This window comes from Lemur catta, chromosome 7, assembly GCF_020740605.2.
Source record: "Lemur catta isolate mLemCat1 chromosome 7, mLemCat1.pri, whole genome shotgun sequence".
Classification (NCBI taxonomy): Eukaryota; Metazoa; Chordata; class Mammalia; order Primates; family Lemuridae; genus Lemur; species Lemur catta.
In genome coordinates, this window is record NC_059134.1 from 91,278,925 (window position 1) to 91,295,919 (window position 16,995).

The 16,995-nt window shown below is 37.0% G+C and overlaps 1 protein-coding gene and 1 pseudogene across 2 annotated transcripts in view; one reads left to right on the forward strand and one right to left on the reverse strand.

Moving 5' to 3' along the window:
* The window catches only part of HSD17B12 (hydroxysteroid 17-beta dehydrogenase 12), a 147,127-nt gene that overhangs the window by 34,997 nt on the left and 95,135 nt on the right, over positions 1-16,995 (forward strand). The window lies entirely within an intron of this gene.
* On the reverse strand, positions 12,761-14,212 carry LOC123642613 (annotated as a pseudogene). The gene has a single exon (XR_006736494.1). The product of XR_006736494.1 is annotated as a dnaJ homolog subfamily C member 8-like (transcript).

Below are 16,995 nucleotides of genomic sequence, written 5' to 3' on the forward strand. Positions count from 1 at the left end.
AGAAGGATTGCTTGAGCCTGGGAGTTTGAGGTTGCTGTGAGCTAGGCTGACACCACGGCACTCTAGCCCGGGCAACAGAGTAAGACTCTGTCTCAAAAATAAATAAATAAATAAATAAAAATGGTCTATTTTGCTCCGGTTTCTCTTAGCAATGTATCGTAGACAGTGTTCATTGCCAGTCACTATTCTTTGATGCCATAATTTTTGATAGCTGCACTGTGTTCCATTGTATTGATATGCTAGAATATATAATATTTAATATAATATATAGATATACTACATACAATATAGGTATGGATATACTGTAGATTAGCATATATAACATAATTATATCCTATAGATGCTATATATATACTATATATGTCCTATACTTATATATTATAATTTATTTAGTGGTCTCTTATTGTTAGATGGTTTCAATTTTGCTCTTGTAAACGGTGTTATCATATACCTGCATCTTAAAGGTCATGTTCATTCTGAAAAACTAAAAAGGAAAGGCAATAGAGTAGTAAGTTAGTAAGATCTGGCAGATGGCATAGAAAGACGTGACATTTAAAGAATTTTTTCAGATGTCCTTGCATCTTAAAGATCAATGACAAATTAAGAAAAACAAGGACTACTGTACATCTAATAGAATCTAATAAAATACTGAATTTGTAAGTTTAGCAGTGTCCTAATCTTGAGAGGAATTGAAAGTGTATTCAAAACTTTAAATAGCTGATATTATTAATTTTTTTAACATACCTGCAAGGTAGGTGAGTAGTCAGTCAACAGTACAGCTACAACTTCAGGCATCAAAGGACTTGTTAATTTCTCTTTGAGCTCTAGTCCAGATAGTGAAACTTTGCTAAATAATTTACATTTGAAACTTTCCTTATAGATCAGTAAGTTTTTACCATGCCTTTGTAAAATAAAGAGAAGTGTAAGTAAATAAATGAGATCACTGAAAAGTAGATAAGATGACATTTTAGATCAGCCTTTTATTAGAGGTTCTGTTTGTAAGAGGTAGCTTCTAGAAGGGAGGTAGCTTCCTTTGATTCAGTAATGCTCCCAGTCAGCTGTACTTGCTACCCACCCACTGCATCTAGGAGAGTAGCTTATCTATGAATTTGAGTAAGACAAGCTTCAAATGACAAGCAGAAAATTGTTTCACTGTCTTTAGTACTTCCACCTAAAGATTCATAGGAGAAACTAACCTCAAGTTTTCTTTTCTTGTTAAAGGTCTATAGGAGAGAAGTTGAAAATAATTAAAAGTTATTTTTTAAATCAGTTACCCATGTTCTTTCTGTCTTGAATTTTTGAAGAAGAGCTAGCTGTAGGGTTTTTTAAAATTATTATTTTAAACCACAGCTATGACTTCACTTATACTGTTCCTAAAACTTGTGGATTTATTCTTAGAGAAATTAAAAGACTTAAAGATAAGTCATTACTATGATTTTATGTTCATCATAGTCATGGAATCATAGGGTCTTGGCTGTTCATTTAGTTTGTGACTACATTTTAAAGATGCTGAAAGTAAGGCTCAGAAATGTTAACCACTGGTCCAGGTTCATTTAGCTAGCAGAATCAGGACTAGAACATAGGTTTTCTGACTGCTAGTTAACCCACACTCTTTTGTGTAAGAGTATAATCTCTGTAACTAAGGAAAATTGTGTTGGATTACAGGAAGCTTCTTTAAAAAGATTCAGTTGGAAGTGAATTTCATTGGGTGTTTATTCTGAAAGTGTATTAGTTGTAAGTTGCTTAGCATAATTTCATTGGCAGTCTTGGATTTTCCTAAAAAGCAGCAAGAGGATCCATCCAGATGTTCTATAACAAGAAGAAATTGTGTTGAGCTTCCATGGTTTTGGCTCTGTAGGGATGGGAAAAAAAAATTTAGGCAAGAATACATGGGTATTCCTCCTTTTCTTCCTCAATTTTTTTGTTGATACTACCATTATTTATTTCAGTTTCAAGATATATTAAATATATAGTAAATTGTTTATCAAACTATCTTTTGGGGGAAGCTGTTTTGAAGTTCTTGACGAGGACTGAGTTAGGCATGACAAGTAGATTGACTTGATTTCTCCTAGGTGTAAAATATCTAGGGATAGGGGGAGGCCCAAGCTGCGCCATCAGTATGTTTAAATACATGCTTTTATATTCACTGGGAGACTCTGGCTCAAAATAGGATTTTATTGTAGTAATTGTGATAAGCCTGGTGGCTTAAAGGAGAATAGCTTCTTAGGAGGTAAATAGGAGGTAAATAAAATTCTTAGGAGGTAAATAAAATCCAGCATCTTTTTGTTTTTGGAGATTTCACCCACTTCTTATCTGAAGAATATTATTAAAATCTTAAACTGGATAAATGAGGTTGAAATAAGCCAAATACCCTCCCTATATGTTTATCTACCTTGGTGTATATAAATTCAGATCACTGAAAATAAGTTAATTAGTGGAATTACCAGGTAGATCTCATTACATCTCTTTTACTTTTATCAGACCTAAGTTGTATGTAGTATTTCAAGGATACTTAGTAGTAGGCACTATTGTCCTACTGGTGTGTTTGCATACTGTTTAGAAGCTAAGGAAATGTTTAACTTAGTTATTACTCTACCAGTTAAATGTATATGATCATGAGATATGTCAAAAGCTAGTAGTATTTTGAGCTATAATATTGTTCCAATTTGGACTTGGTGGAAGTAACTTCAAGCCTGTAGGCATTAACTAGGTGTAAATTTCTTACATAGGAGTAGAAGGAATGTTATGGTTTATGTTGAACATTAAACAGTTGCATAGAATGGACAATTGTCATTTAAAAGTTAGCCACTCCACATTAAGAAGAAAATAAAGCAAGGATTATATATATTATAACTTATCAGAGATAGGAGTCTCACAACTACATCATCGTCTCATTTTTTTTTCCTTGCTATATTTCATAACTTAATTAATCATTAGGACTGAGAACCAGATAAAAAGTCAGGGATCTTTGGTCCTATTTGTTTGCTTCCAGTTATTTTTAACTTGTGTACATTATTTAGCCTCTACTGATAGGAAGATTACTCAGGACTTTGACATGCTAGAAGCCAAATAACCAGCCAGATTTAATGATTGTTGTGGTCTATAAAGCCTAGAAGTTCAAGTTATCAAAATGTTAGTTGGGGGATGGGAATGGGAGATAAAGAAAAATGTCATTCTCCATGGTGAGGAGTGACTTGGGCACGACATGGAGCTGATTACTGGGCACGTTATATTTGGGAAACACAAAACTGGCCAGAGGTAAGAGGCTGGTTAAGGAATAATGCAAAATAAAGCTGGATTCCGCATTATCATATTAATGAGGAAGGTACACTTTGGAGTATTCGTGTATGCACAGTGCATCATTGCTAAATGTGAAAGCAATACTCTATTGTATAGTTTGTTTATGTTCTGGTGATTAGATTTAGGATGATGTGACAATTGGCAAGTCATTTAACCTGAGATTGTTTCTTCATCTGTAAAATTAGATACTATAATCAGGTCTTATTATCTACAACCCTCATAGAGTAGTTTGTGCAGCTACTGATTGTACCTCGTAGAGTGTTGGGACAATTAAACAGATGGCATCTGTAAAGTGTCTGCTACGGTGTTTGGCACCTGTTAGGTACTCAGTAAATCTAGATATATGTAAGAAGGCTGTTCCATCCATGGGAACAATCCATACTTAGGTTCCTCTGTATTCTGTAGTGTAAATTGGATGATATATTGATTAGAGCTTTACTTCCTGAATTCAAGGAACAATGCAGCAAGAGAAATAGCAATTTCTGTTCCTTTCCTGGTCTAGGCCTTGGTAAAAGCTAGTCTTTAGTAACCTTTTTTAAAAGGGATTTTTAAAAAATTGAGGTAAAATTCTCATTACATAACATTAAGCATTAACCACTTCAAACTGTACAATTCAGTAGGATTTAGTACATTTACAATGTTGTGCAACCATCAAACCCATCAACCCCAAAAGAAAACACCATACCCATTAAGCAGTCATTCCCTATCCTTCCTCCTCCACCCCCTGACAACTACTAATCTGCTTTCTTTCTCTATGGATTTACCTATTCTAGATGTTTTATGTAAATGGAATCATACAGTGTTTGGCCTTTTGTATTTGGCTTCTTTCCCTTAGCATGACGTTAATACATAAGGTACATTCACATTGTAACATGTATCAGTACTTCATTCCTTTTTATGGCTAAATAATACTACATTGTAGGGGTATACCACTTTTTGTTTATATATTCATCAACTGATGAACATTTGAGTTGTTTCCACTTTTTGGCTATTATCAGTAACACTGCTAGGAATATTCATGTACAAGTTTCTGTTTGAATACTGCTTTTCAGTTCTTTTGGGTATATTCCTAGGAGTGGAATTGCCAGTTATATGGTAATTCTGTTTATCTTTTTGAGGAACCACCAAATTGTTTTCCTCAGTGGCTGTACCATTTTACATCCCACCAGCAATGTATGAGGGTTCTAATTTCCCCGTATTCTCACCAACACTTCTTATTTTCCATTTTAAAAAATGATGGCCAGCCTAGTGTGTCATTGTAGTTTTGATTTGCATTTCCCTAATGATGTTGAGCCTTTTTTCACATGCTTGTTGGTTTTTGTGTATCCTCTTTGGGTAACTGTCTATTCAAGTCCTTTGCCCATTTTAAAATTGAGTTGTCTTTGTTAGTTGAGTTGTAGGAGTTGCTTATATATTTTAGATACTAGACCTTTATTAGATATATGATTTGGAAATACTATCTCTCATTCTATGGATTATCTTTTCACTTTCTTGATAGTGTCCTTTGATGTACAAAAAATTTTAGATTTGTTGAAGTTCAACTTACTTATTTTTTCTTTTGTTGCTGTGCTTTTGGAGTCGTATCTAACCTTAGTAGCTTTTTATCTTCTTTTCTATATCCCTTCTTTCTAGTACTCCTTGTCTAATTGCTAACATTTATTGAGAATTTGCGCTGTGCTAGGTCTCAGGCTAAATACGTTATGTATACATTGTTCTGTTTAATTCTCAAACAGTCCTGTATGGTGGGTACTATTATTAACATTATTTTATTGAATCTTTACAATGACTGTCTGGGACAGATAGTATTGTATTCACTTTACAAATAAAGAAACCGAGACAATTGAGGTTAACTAGCCTCTGATAGTTGGCAAAGTTGGGATCTGAATCTAGACTTCAGCCTTGCTGGTCTGATATTTAGTGCCTGTGTTCTTAACCATTCCTCATACTGTATTTGTGGTAGAATAGCAAAAGCCTACATCTTTCCATTATGGTGTCTTACTAGGCCATGCAATTAAAAAGTAGTAACTTTGTCCCCAGTCAGAATTCCTTCTCTCATGAGGCCCCTTCCATGTTACCCTCACATTTTGGGTATTCCCAAAGGAAGCCACAAAGTAGTTTGAATCAACTAAATCACACTGAGGCATAAGGATTGATAGCCTTTTAATTCTTATACAAGGGTTTGCATTTTTAAAGAAGATGTGGCATTAACCGAAATGAATCATTATTTGGAAAGGCTTTCAGTTAACCAAGTAAAGTGAAAAATTCAGGCAAAGGATATTTTTGGGTTATGGTGCCACCAGAAGGAATCACAGAGCCTTGCCTGGAAGTTGTCCCAGGGGAGTAGCTGCCTTTAAATCCTGCTTTTCACAGTTTCTTAACATTTCTCTGTTCTCAACCTATAGGTGCTTTGAATTTTATTTTGTTTTGGTTTGGGTTTTGTTTATTAGTTTTTTAAGTGGCAAGTATAACTGTTTACAGTATCTGATTGGGTCAAGAGTAGGAAGGGAAGTTTAGGGGAGAGGGCTGCTCAGTGGGGAACCTGAAAAGACTGAGTGGGATAAAGGGGACTCCATATTGGAACAGGACATTTGTAAACTGGGCATTTTTTTCATGTAGTAATCTATCGTCCTTGAAAAAAGGTGTATACTTCCCTGAACCATGTGGGAAAATGCCCACAATATCTGGATTTATGCATAAACTTATATTTTTATGTAAAATTATTTTTTATTAAAATATGATTAGTAGAACAAGTTATAGTTGTCTTTTCTTATTTTGCATCACTTTCACTGTTTGTCTTTAATAAAAATGTAGGAAGTTGCTGCTGTTTTATTAACTTGCACCCTGCACACTTCTCTTCTTTGTTCTTTGTTAAATATGAGCTGGCATATGTTAAGACTACGTTAGCATTTGCTCTCAGGGACTTCAGTGGTTTCTAAATTCAGCACTGTTAAGCCCCTACACTGTTTGCTTGAATCAATTGAGACTGCTATTTTTAGCAACAAAAGGGAATTGAAATAGCAATTTTCTTTCCATGTAATAGATCCCCAAGAGGAATACTGATGCAAGCTCTCTGTCGTTTTCTATTCCCCACCACCCCCACCCCATCCCAAGCACTCAGAGGAAAGGCAGCTGTCATGGTTTGCGGCAGTATTAATCTTTAATCAATCAAGTGTTTTCTGCATTCAGGTGTTCAGGAAGAAGAAAAAGGGTCACGAAAGAACCTGCTTGGAATAACTAAGCTCTTATGCATGGGCTCTGCAGTCAGATTTGGTGGGTAGTGGCAGGGAATAGACAGAGGAGCTAAAAATAGTGTGTTTGGTTCCAGTGTTCCTCTAGTCTATTTTTGATGTTTGATTTTGATAAGGTTGATTGGGTTCTTACTAAAAATATCTGTTCCTAGCAAGTTGAGGACAAAAAGAGTAGAATATTTTTAACCTACACAAACTAAAGTATTTTTGTTGACTGTATAAAATCTGGAAGTGGAGCCCTCGTCAGTTGCCAGTATTTTATATAATCTGTAACAAGCTAGACACTTCTGGATGCCAAGTTGGGATATTCTTTATAGTTGTCAGTTTCTGTCTTCTCAAAAGCTTGTAAATTTGGGTTCTGGTGTTATATTTATATAAGAAGACATAAGCCTTTTTTAGTCTTCTTTTTTCCCCTCTTCCCTTTTTTTCTTCCTCTACTTCGATTCCACCCATGATCGTCATATGTACTCCCCCAACTTGCTGGGTTATGGGTGATACCTGTAGCTTATTTCTGTGTACTGTTAACGGCTGCCTTAACTTATTCACTTACTCCATAGCAAAATGGAATCCGAGGACACTCAGTGTTAATTGAAGAAGTAAATCTTAGTGACAAGAATAGTGAACTGTCACTACTTTAGTCATTTAGCATGCTTTACTAAACCAAAGTGGTTCATTTCCTCTTTACCTGATCTTGTTTTGGACTAGAGTTCACTTCATATTCCCCCTGGCACATTACGAGTGAAGTGGTTCTCTCTGGCATTGAAAATCATATCTTTTCAAGGACATTCTTGGAATCCTTTGAAAGTGTGAATCTACAGGTTCATCATAAACAAAGTTAAACTTATTTTGAATTTCTTAGATCTTATTTTAGAGCACTGATTTTTTTATGTCGAGAGGGGGCTGAAGAGTGTATAGGGTTGTACAGTATTTCTAAATACCATGTGGAAAAGCAGGATAGTGTCCTAAGAGGTTAGTTTTCCATTCATAATCTCCTTTCATTCATTTACTCATCCATTCATCCAGCAAAACCTCATTAATCGTCTGCTTTTTGCCAGGCACTGTGCTAGCAGTTAGACTGTAGTAACCCAGATAGACTGCCCTTTGAAAACCTGTGTGATGAATGTCACTAAGGGCATGTACAGAGTACTGTGGGGGCAGAGAATTATGGGTCCTAAATTAGTCTAGAGGTCAAGGAGGAAGGCTTAGCAGGAGAGAAGATGTTCAAGTGAAAACGTCAAGGATGGTAGAGAAACACAGGTAGGAGTGTGTCTTAGTCCGTTTCTGCTGCTATAACAAAATACACAAAGAACAGAAATTAGTTTTCTTATGTTTTCAGATGCCAAGAAATCTAAGATCAAGGCACTGGGAGGTACTGTTACATAGTGAGCAATACTCTCTGTTTCTAAATGGCACTTGTTGCTGCATCCTTGGAATGCTGTGTCCTGATGATGGAAGGCAGAAAGGCAAGAAGGCTGAAGGAATGCTTCACGAAGACTCTTTTATAAGGGCCTTAATCCCATTCATGAGGGAGGAGCCCTCATGGCCTAATCACCTCTTAAAGTCCCCACCTCTTAATATTAATACTATCACTTTGGCCATTAAGTTTCAACACCTGGAAAGGACTTTTGGAAGGGACACATTCAAACCATAGCAGAGTGTATATTGAGAGTCTAGGGAGCAACATTTGTGAAGAGAAAGCATGTTACCTTGGAGGAATGGAAAAATTTCAGCACGACTGTTGGGCATGCTTACGTAGAAGGAGGAAAGTGGTGGGAGGTTAGGTGAGCTCATGGAAGACCTTGTAAAGAATAAGGGGAGTGGGAAGCCATTGACAGGTTTTAGGCAGGGAAGGGATGTTTAGATTTGCACTTTGATCATTTTGGGTACAGTATGGAGAATGGATAGGAAAGGAGTAAGAATGGGACCAGACAAATGCATTAGAAGGCTGTTATAGGTAGTTCTTATAGGATATGAATGATGGTAGCTCCAGGTGGTGGCAGTGGGACGAAGTGAATAGATTTCTGTTTCTGGTTTTATATAATTGGCAATAGGGAAATATCACTTCTTGGCAAAGGAATGAGATCCTAAAAATGGTGTTTGAGAAAGAGAATTGACTGTGAATAGCGTGAATTGAGTGAAGAGGGACTGAAAGTTTCCTTTCAGAAGTCCTTGGGATAATAGCTTAGACTGGGGCGGTAGTTGTAAGAATTAACTAGATATTATCAATGAAGTACCTTGAGCAACTATTCTTATAATGATGTGAATACTAGATATTTTGTTTTCTCAATTTACTGATAGTTTATTCTTACTTTTCTGGGCCTATATATAGTGACTTTAGTAAGAAGTTTTTTTTCCTACTCACTTTAAAGACTAGAATTTTATATATGTTTGATTCTTTATGCTAAGCAGTAAAAAAAAAAAAAGAAAGAAATGATTGGTTTAAAAATGGCATGGTAATTCAGTGGTGTCATTAGGGACCTTGATTCCTATGATTCTGTTCCATCATTCTAGCTCATGGCTTCTACCTTCAAGGTTACTTCATGGTTCAAGAACTGCTGCAGCTACAGCGATCACTTTTGAATTGGCCAGATGAAGGGCAAAAGGGGGCCTCTCTCTGCTGAGTCAACTTTAAGCAGCCTGTCTCAAAGTCCCTCACAACCCCGTGTGCTTCTTATTCCCAGAATTTACTCATATGGCCATACCTAGCTGCTAGGGTGATTAGAAAAGAGTCTTTATTCCAGACCACACAGTGTGCTGGGCTAAAAGTCAGTATTCTCTTGCAAAGGGGCAAGGGAGAATGGATATTAAGGAAGGCAGCTAGCAAGCTTTGGCCCAAACATCCATTTAACACGTGAAGGATGAGGTTCCCAGGATAGTTTTTGCACATTGTATCTTATCATTTCAGTGTTGCTGTGAATGCTTAGATTTTTCATTTTAAGAAACCACGAAAACAAGCAGTACATCTAATTTGGATGATTTGGAAGCTGATATTTGTTTCATTTGGTTTTCATTGGAAGTTGGAATATTAGGCTGGGAATGTTTAGATCATTGTTTCCCAAAGATAAACCAAGAGATGATCTTAGGTTCTACATTGATGAATATTTTTAAATTTTAATATTTATATATATTTTGTCTATACTAATAGTACATATTAATTGAAACTAGTGGTCTTATATAAGAATCAAGTAATTAAATAGTAATTATGTAATCAAGTTTTCTATTAAATTTTATTTAAGAGGAAAAGGTGAGTTTTAAGAAATTATGAAGTGAGCTTGGGAGGCACTGATTTACACGATGCTACCCTGATTTGGGGGAAACTGGAGTAGATGAAGAGTTTACTGGCTCAGTTTACACTATCTTTCCATTTGTAATAGGAAAGGAATTCTTTTTGGAAATGCAGTCCATGCACATGGTTAGAAAAAATGCAAAGAGTAAACAGAAAAAAAAATCTCTTTCCTGTGTTTCTCTAATCCCCCAAAAGCAACTACCAACAGACTTTTGATTTAAGATGGTATGCTTTGGTTAGCTTTCTAAAATTAAGGATGAAGAATTAACTCCCCAGATAATACGGTCTCATTTTAATAGTAGGAGTCATACTATTATTTTATAAGAATAAAAAATTATTGAAATTGATTGAGAGGTTTTCTGTCCAACTACAGCTGCTATCTCTGCTACTACTGTTGGAAGATACGTAGCTTTAAAACAAAGGAAATATTTTTAAAAACAAAAGCAGGTCAAACCCCCCCGACCCCTGTCTTAAATAGACAAATTTACATGTTTTCCACATTCACTGAGTAAAATTTTTCTTTTATAACGGACTGAAGTTTGACAGATAACTTGGTTATGTTTGTACATTATTGCAAATACATTATATACCCTGTGACTTGGAGAACTAAGAGATTTGTCATTTCCTTTGCTGGGGAAGTGATATTTGGTCCCCATTACCTGGCCATTGTGTTTAATTCTGATTATTATAGAACTACAGTGGAGCCATAGAGATGGCTAAGAGAGGCTCTGAGTTTCTCATTTTATTTTTTATTTCTTTGTGCCCATAACTAATTTTTATACTTCTATTTTCTCAGAAAAATTTTACTTGAAAGGCAATATTTGACTTACATGAAACTGTGCAGTGTTGGATTTAGTTTTGAGACTATTAGAAAATGAAAAAGTAATTTTATTTATCTGTACAATTTAAAGTCATATTGTTTCTGCTGAATATTTAAAGTCCTAACCATGAAATGGGTGATTTGTAGAATATCTAATATCCAGAGTGGATCTTATACATCATTGTATTCTCCACAGTCACACACATAATAGTTTCTAAAGACTATTAGTTTGATTTAAATTTGATAGTTGCTCGAAAGAGATAGGAAAAAATGTCCTTGCTGGGAGCATAAAGTGAAATCTTTTTGAGAAGTGTATTTAGTATCTCATTCTCAACTAAAGTTAGTCTACTTTAGTATAATATATTTAAGAGGAACCTGGAGACCTTCTAGTTTTAAAAAATGACAAAGTAACAATACTTCTGGCCTTTTTTTGGAAATCCTCTCTAAAAATTATTAATAGAAGAATGGGAAACAGAAAGCTCCATTTTGATGCAACTAGGGAGCTTCTGTCATCCCTCAATTACAGTCACAGCAATAGAAAGCAGAACAGTGGTAAGTGACTTCACAGAGCAGACACCCGAGTGCTCATAGAGGGGCCACCATTGGGAAACAAGCAAGTTTGTCCCTTGGACCTTGGAACAACACAAGAATTGGAAGTATCTGCCCCCTGAGAAGACAGAAGTGAGGCAGGGCACAGAGCCAGATGTGTTTCAGACTCAGGGGGGTTGAGAGAAGAAGGCAGAGGTACGACTACCTGTCTGAGAACAGGGCATGAGTGAAATGTCTCCAAACTAATGGCTGCCCAACTAGCCAGCAGCCAGAAGACTGGAAATCGGGGAACACTTTTTAAGAGACAGTGAGGGGCCCCAGAGAAGACAGATACTGACTTTTGTGGATTTCCCGATAAAAAAGTTGGTTTGCCCATTGATTGCGCTGTAGTATGGACCACAATATAATCACCACATCTATGCACTCTATTCGACATTTTAATGCCTCCAAGATGAGACAGACCAAAACAATCAAGAAAAAACTTAGAGGAAAGAGAATCTAAGGAGTAGAAGAAAATGTAAATATGTAAATGATATGATTAATGTCCTCAGAGATAAAAGATAATGGATCTGTAATAAGGACATGATACTGTTAAGAGAGAGGGAAAAAAGGGAGCATGTGAAACAGCAATCAAAATATGAAAGAGTTCTTCAAAATTAAAAAATTGACAACCTAAATTTAAAAAGTAAATCACTTGGAAGACACAGTTGAAGAGATTTACAGAAAATAGAACAAAAAGAAAAGTAAGATTAATAGGGAAATTGTTAAGTCCACATTCTGATTAATAGGAATTCTAGAAAGAGGAAAGTGTGGGGAACATATAATCAAAGAATTAACATAGGAAAATTCCTAGAATTGAAGATCATGAATTTTAAGGCCCATCAATGCCTAGCACCAATAAATTGAAAGATTACTCTAAGATATGTTATCATGACAGAGTCCTAAAGATTAATAATCCTAAAAACCCCAGGGACAAAAAAGCAGGCCATATACAAATGGTCCGAAATCAGAATAGTGAAACACTTTTTATACAATACTTATGCTAGAAGACAATGGAGAGTTGTCTAAAATTTTTTATTAAAAATGATTTCCTGCTTAGAATTCTATACCCAGTTAAACTATTATGTGTGACGTTAGAACATAGACTTTAAAAAAAAACGCAAAATTTAAAAATGTCATCTCTTGTACTATTATCACATAAGGAGATCTGATGACCAAATGCAATATGATATACTGGTTGGGATCCTAGATCGAAAAAAGGACATTCAGTAATGAATAAGGAAATCCAAATAAGATATGGACTTTAGTTAATTATATCAATATTGATCCATGAATTATGACAATGTACCACCATAATGTAAGATATTAGTAGTAGGAGAAACTGGACTTGGATTATAGGTAACTCTCTGTACAGTTGACCCTTGAACAACATAGATTTCACTTCCCGAGTCCACTTATATGTGGATTTTCTGGATGAACACCTTTACGATGATCTACTTCCACTTCATGAGTAGTAAATATATTTTCTCTTCCTTATGATTTTTTTTGGGGGGGTATAAAAATTTATTATACATAAAGAACATTACCACTAATGAATGCAGACAGACTAGGACACCATGGTATTGAAGGAAGGAGATGGCTAGTTCTTTGGAAAGTGGACAGGTTTAGGTGGCTTGGGGCCTCATGACACACTGATTGGTCAGTCAGATGGGAGGGCACATGCCAAACACCACAGGACACGAGGGCATCAAGTGACTGCTCTGGGTGCCCATGTTGCCTGATCTGGTGATTTCAAGAATGGCACACCCAGAAGCAAGCAACTGAATTGAAGGGGCTCCCTAAGGTGGCTCAGGCTTGTCTCTGAAGTCACGGCAACACCATTTTAAGCAATATGTTTAATTGGATGATTTCCACAAACTACACATGAAGTTTCTAACCATCACAATTCAGTGAAGTACAAAACATTAAGTTACTGGCTGTGGGAAGAGAAGGCAGCACCAATGGTGGCACCTTCCAATCTGTTTGTTCTAGGGGCAGGGGTTAGGGGAAGATCTTTTGTTAACCAAGCCCCTCATTTCAATGTACAAAAGAATTACTCTGATTAATATTAAATTGTATTGAAAACAAAATGGGCTAAAAAGCAAACACTACTCTATGTTGGGGTGGAAGTGGGAGGAAAGAATGAGTCCTTCAAAGCAGGAAGGGAGACAGCTGAGGGAAGGTTCTGTGGCTGTGACCGTAGGTGGTCACTCACGCTGCTCCATTTTTACTTTCGGTGGTCTCAGGAAGGTCCGATTTCTCTTCTCTTTCTTCTCCTTTGTATTTGCTTGGAAGTTTCGCCAGTTGTCCACACGACCATCTCGACTTTCCTCAAAGTTTTTCTGCCACTCTCTTTCTCGTTTGGCCTTTTCTTGAGCTTCAATCTCTTCTTCCCTTTGTCATTTCCTTTCATGCATCTCTTTGGCTTCTTTCTCTTTCCTTTTAATTTCCAGCTCAGCAAAGAGTTTCATGGTCTGTTTATATACTGCTTGTTTAAACAACTCAGGATCATCCTCCTCTACAATTGTAGGTTTTCCTTCCTTTTTTAATTGGTTTTTTCGGTCTTTCACAGTCTGTTCCATGTATTCTTTTCCTGCCTGAATTACATCCAGGGCCCTCTTCTTTTGCTCCTGATCCAGTAACAACTTGTAAGCTTTGTCCACAGCTTCAAATGCCTTTTGTGCTCTGTCAGCATCATCTTGATTTTTTGTCAGGATGCACCAATATGGATAACTGTCGAAATCTGTTTTTTATTTCTTCATCTGTGACTTTAGGATCTATCTGAAGAACCTCAAATGGGTTCAAATTGAAGTAAGAGGAACCAGGATGGGTCAATCTTTCAATCTGATTTTTGGATGTTAGAACTGAGTCTCTCTTCTCTATTTGTTTGACCTCACTGTAAAAGGTCATAAATGCATCCTCTGTGCTGCCTCCGCCGCCCGAAGTCCGGCTTTCTCCTGAAGCCGCCATTTCCCCCCTTATGATTCTCTTAATATCATTTTCTTTTCTCTAGGTTTATTGTAAGAATGCAATATATAATACATATAACACACAAAATGTGTTAATTGACTTATGTTATCTGTAAGGCTTCCAGTCAACAGTAGGCTATTAGTACTTAAATTTTGGGGGAGTCGAAGGATATATGTGGACTTTCAACTATGTGTGGGGTTGGTGTCCCTAACCTCCATGTTGTTCAAGGGTAAACTGTATATTTGTCTAACCACAATAATTATTTTATAATAAAGAATTTTACTGACCTTTGTCTCTGGTTCCTGGGAGGGAGACTATAAATCCTTGGGATTTCTTTCTTTCTTTTTTTTTTTTTTTGAGAGAGGGTGTTACTGTGTCACCCAGGCTGGATGCAGTGACAGGATCATAGTTGACTATAACCTTGAACTCCTGGGCTCAAGCAATCCTCCTGCCTCAGTCCCCTGAGGATCTGGGAATATAGATGTGTGCCAAGCCACCATACCTGTCCCTTCCTTGGAAATTCTTGAGTGATAGGAGTGTCTTTGTTATTTATGGTGGGCCTTCATTGTTTTTGCTAATGAGATGACTCATGGTGGGGCCCTAGACAGATTCAAAATGGAGGCTGGTCATGCCAAAAAGACTAACCATGTGATTTGAGGATTGGGGCTTTGAGCCACATGATATCAGGCCAATCTTCCAATAGCTGGGAAGGGAAGGGTGGCTAGAGATTGAGTTCAATCATGTGGCCAATGATTCAATCAATAATGCCTTTGTAATGAAACCTAGTAAGCTCAGTGGAGCTTCCCTGTTGGTTAAGACATTGATGTGCTGGGAAGGTGACTTGCTCTCATTCCATGGGGAGAGGGCTTGGAAGCTCTGCATTTGGGATCCTCCCATACCTCGCCTTATGTGTCTCTTCATTTGGTTGGTCCTGATTTCCAACTTCTATAATAAGACCATAAGCTATCCTGAGTTCTGTGAGTTGTTCTGGTGAATTATCAAACCTGAGAGTGTTGTGTAAACCCTCAAATTTGTAACCAGTTGGTCAGAAGAGTGAGTGGCCTGGTGGACCTCTGAACTTGTGGATGGCATCTGAAGTAAGGGCAGTCTTGTTGGGGACCATGCCCATTCCCTGTGCGATCTGCACTAACTCTGGATGGTGAACATCAGCATTGAGTTATAGTATTACAATAATGTAAACACTGACTAATGACAGAACGTTGTGATATAACTTTAGTCAAAGGACAGGGAAATTGAAAGGGGAGGGGCGCTATCATCAACTATAAATATAATAATTCAACAAGTAGTATAAAAGTTGACCAATCAAGAGATAATAGTGTAAACAAAGGATTTAGAACATGTATGTAAACACAAGGAAAAACAACTAAAAGAAATAAAAGTAGTTGTTTTGGGGGATGGGATAGGAGGGCACAGAAGGATGAGGTAAGGTAGTGCTGTTTTTCAGTTTAAACCTTTTATAACTAATTTTTCAAACTATGTGCATGTATGACTTTGGTATAAATAAGATCAATTTTAAAAAGAAGGGAGCTTGACTGTAGGTTCTCAGTAATTCTCCTCTATGAGAAGTCAAGTTGATCAGGAAACAGAGTTGGATGTTGAGGTGTGTGTGTGAGATGTATTGAAGAATACTTTTAGGAATAACACTTGTGAGGAAATGAAAGAAGCAGAGTTGAGCAGAGGGAGAAGTTGAACTGTGATGTAGCTACAGCAAAGCATAGCTGATACCACTGGAAACTCTGAACCTAGGATGGCCCTTCAGAGACGCCCACGTGAGGTAAGGGACCTGACCTTTGACCCTGAGTGTGGACTAGTCATTAGGCATGTACTGCCCAGGGCAGCAAGGCAAGCTCTCTTTGGCTGAGGGCAGTTACTGAGAAAGACTCAGTTGTGAGCTGACGGCATGTAACGCTCCTGATGAGAGGAATGAATGAGTACCTCTGTGCTGGAAGGTAGGATCTGGCTGGTGTACTTAACTGTATCCACTACAAACTCCAAAAACTGGAGAATCTGGAAAAGGAAGACTTGATATCCACTAGGCAGATTTCAGAATCTCTAGACCTGGCATATTCTGGGCTTGCTAGGACTGATTTAGTTTGAAATTATGGTATGCTGGTTTAGGTCAGTCTGGGGTTGGCAATTTTAAAAGTAGATATGCACATACAACAGTTGTCTGTATTCTTTTGAAATACATTTCAGCCAAAAATTCTAAATGCAGAATATTGAGTGACTTTATTATAGTTTAATTCTTGAGCATATTCTTAAGAGATTTTAAGCCCCTAATCTGAGAAATCTGATATTGCCATCAGTTCATTGCTGTAATTGTATATAGTCATGCATCACTTAACAACTGGGATACATTCTGAGACATCCGTCGTTAGGCGATTTCCTTGTGTGAACATCATAGAGTGTGCAAACCTAGATGGTACAGTCTAGTACACACCTGGGCTATATGATATAGCTTATTGCTTCTAAGCTACAAACCTAGAAGCACATTACTGTACAGAATACTGTGGGCAATTGTAAGAAAGTGGTAAGTATGTTTGTATCTAAACATAGAAAAGGTACAGTAAAAATATGGTATAGAAGATAAACTGGGAGTAGTGGCTCATGCCTGTAATCCCAGCTACTCAGGAGGCCAAGGTGGGAGGATTGCTTGAGGCCAGGAGTTTAAGACCAGTCTGGATAGCACAGTGATATCCTATCACTATAAAAAATAGTCAAATTAGCTGGGCGAGGTGGTGCATGCTTGTAGTCCCAGCTAC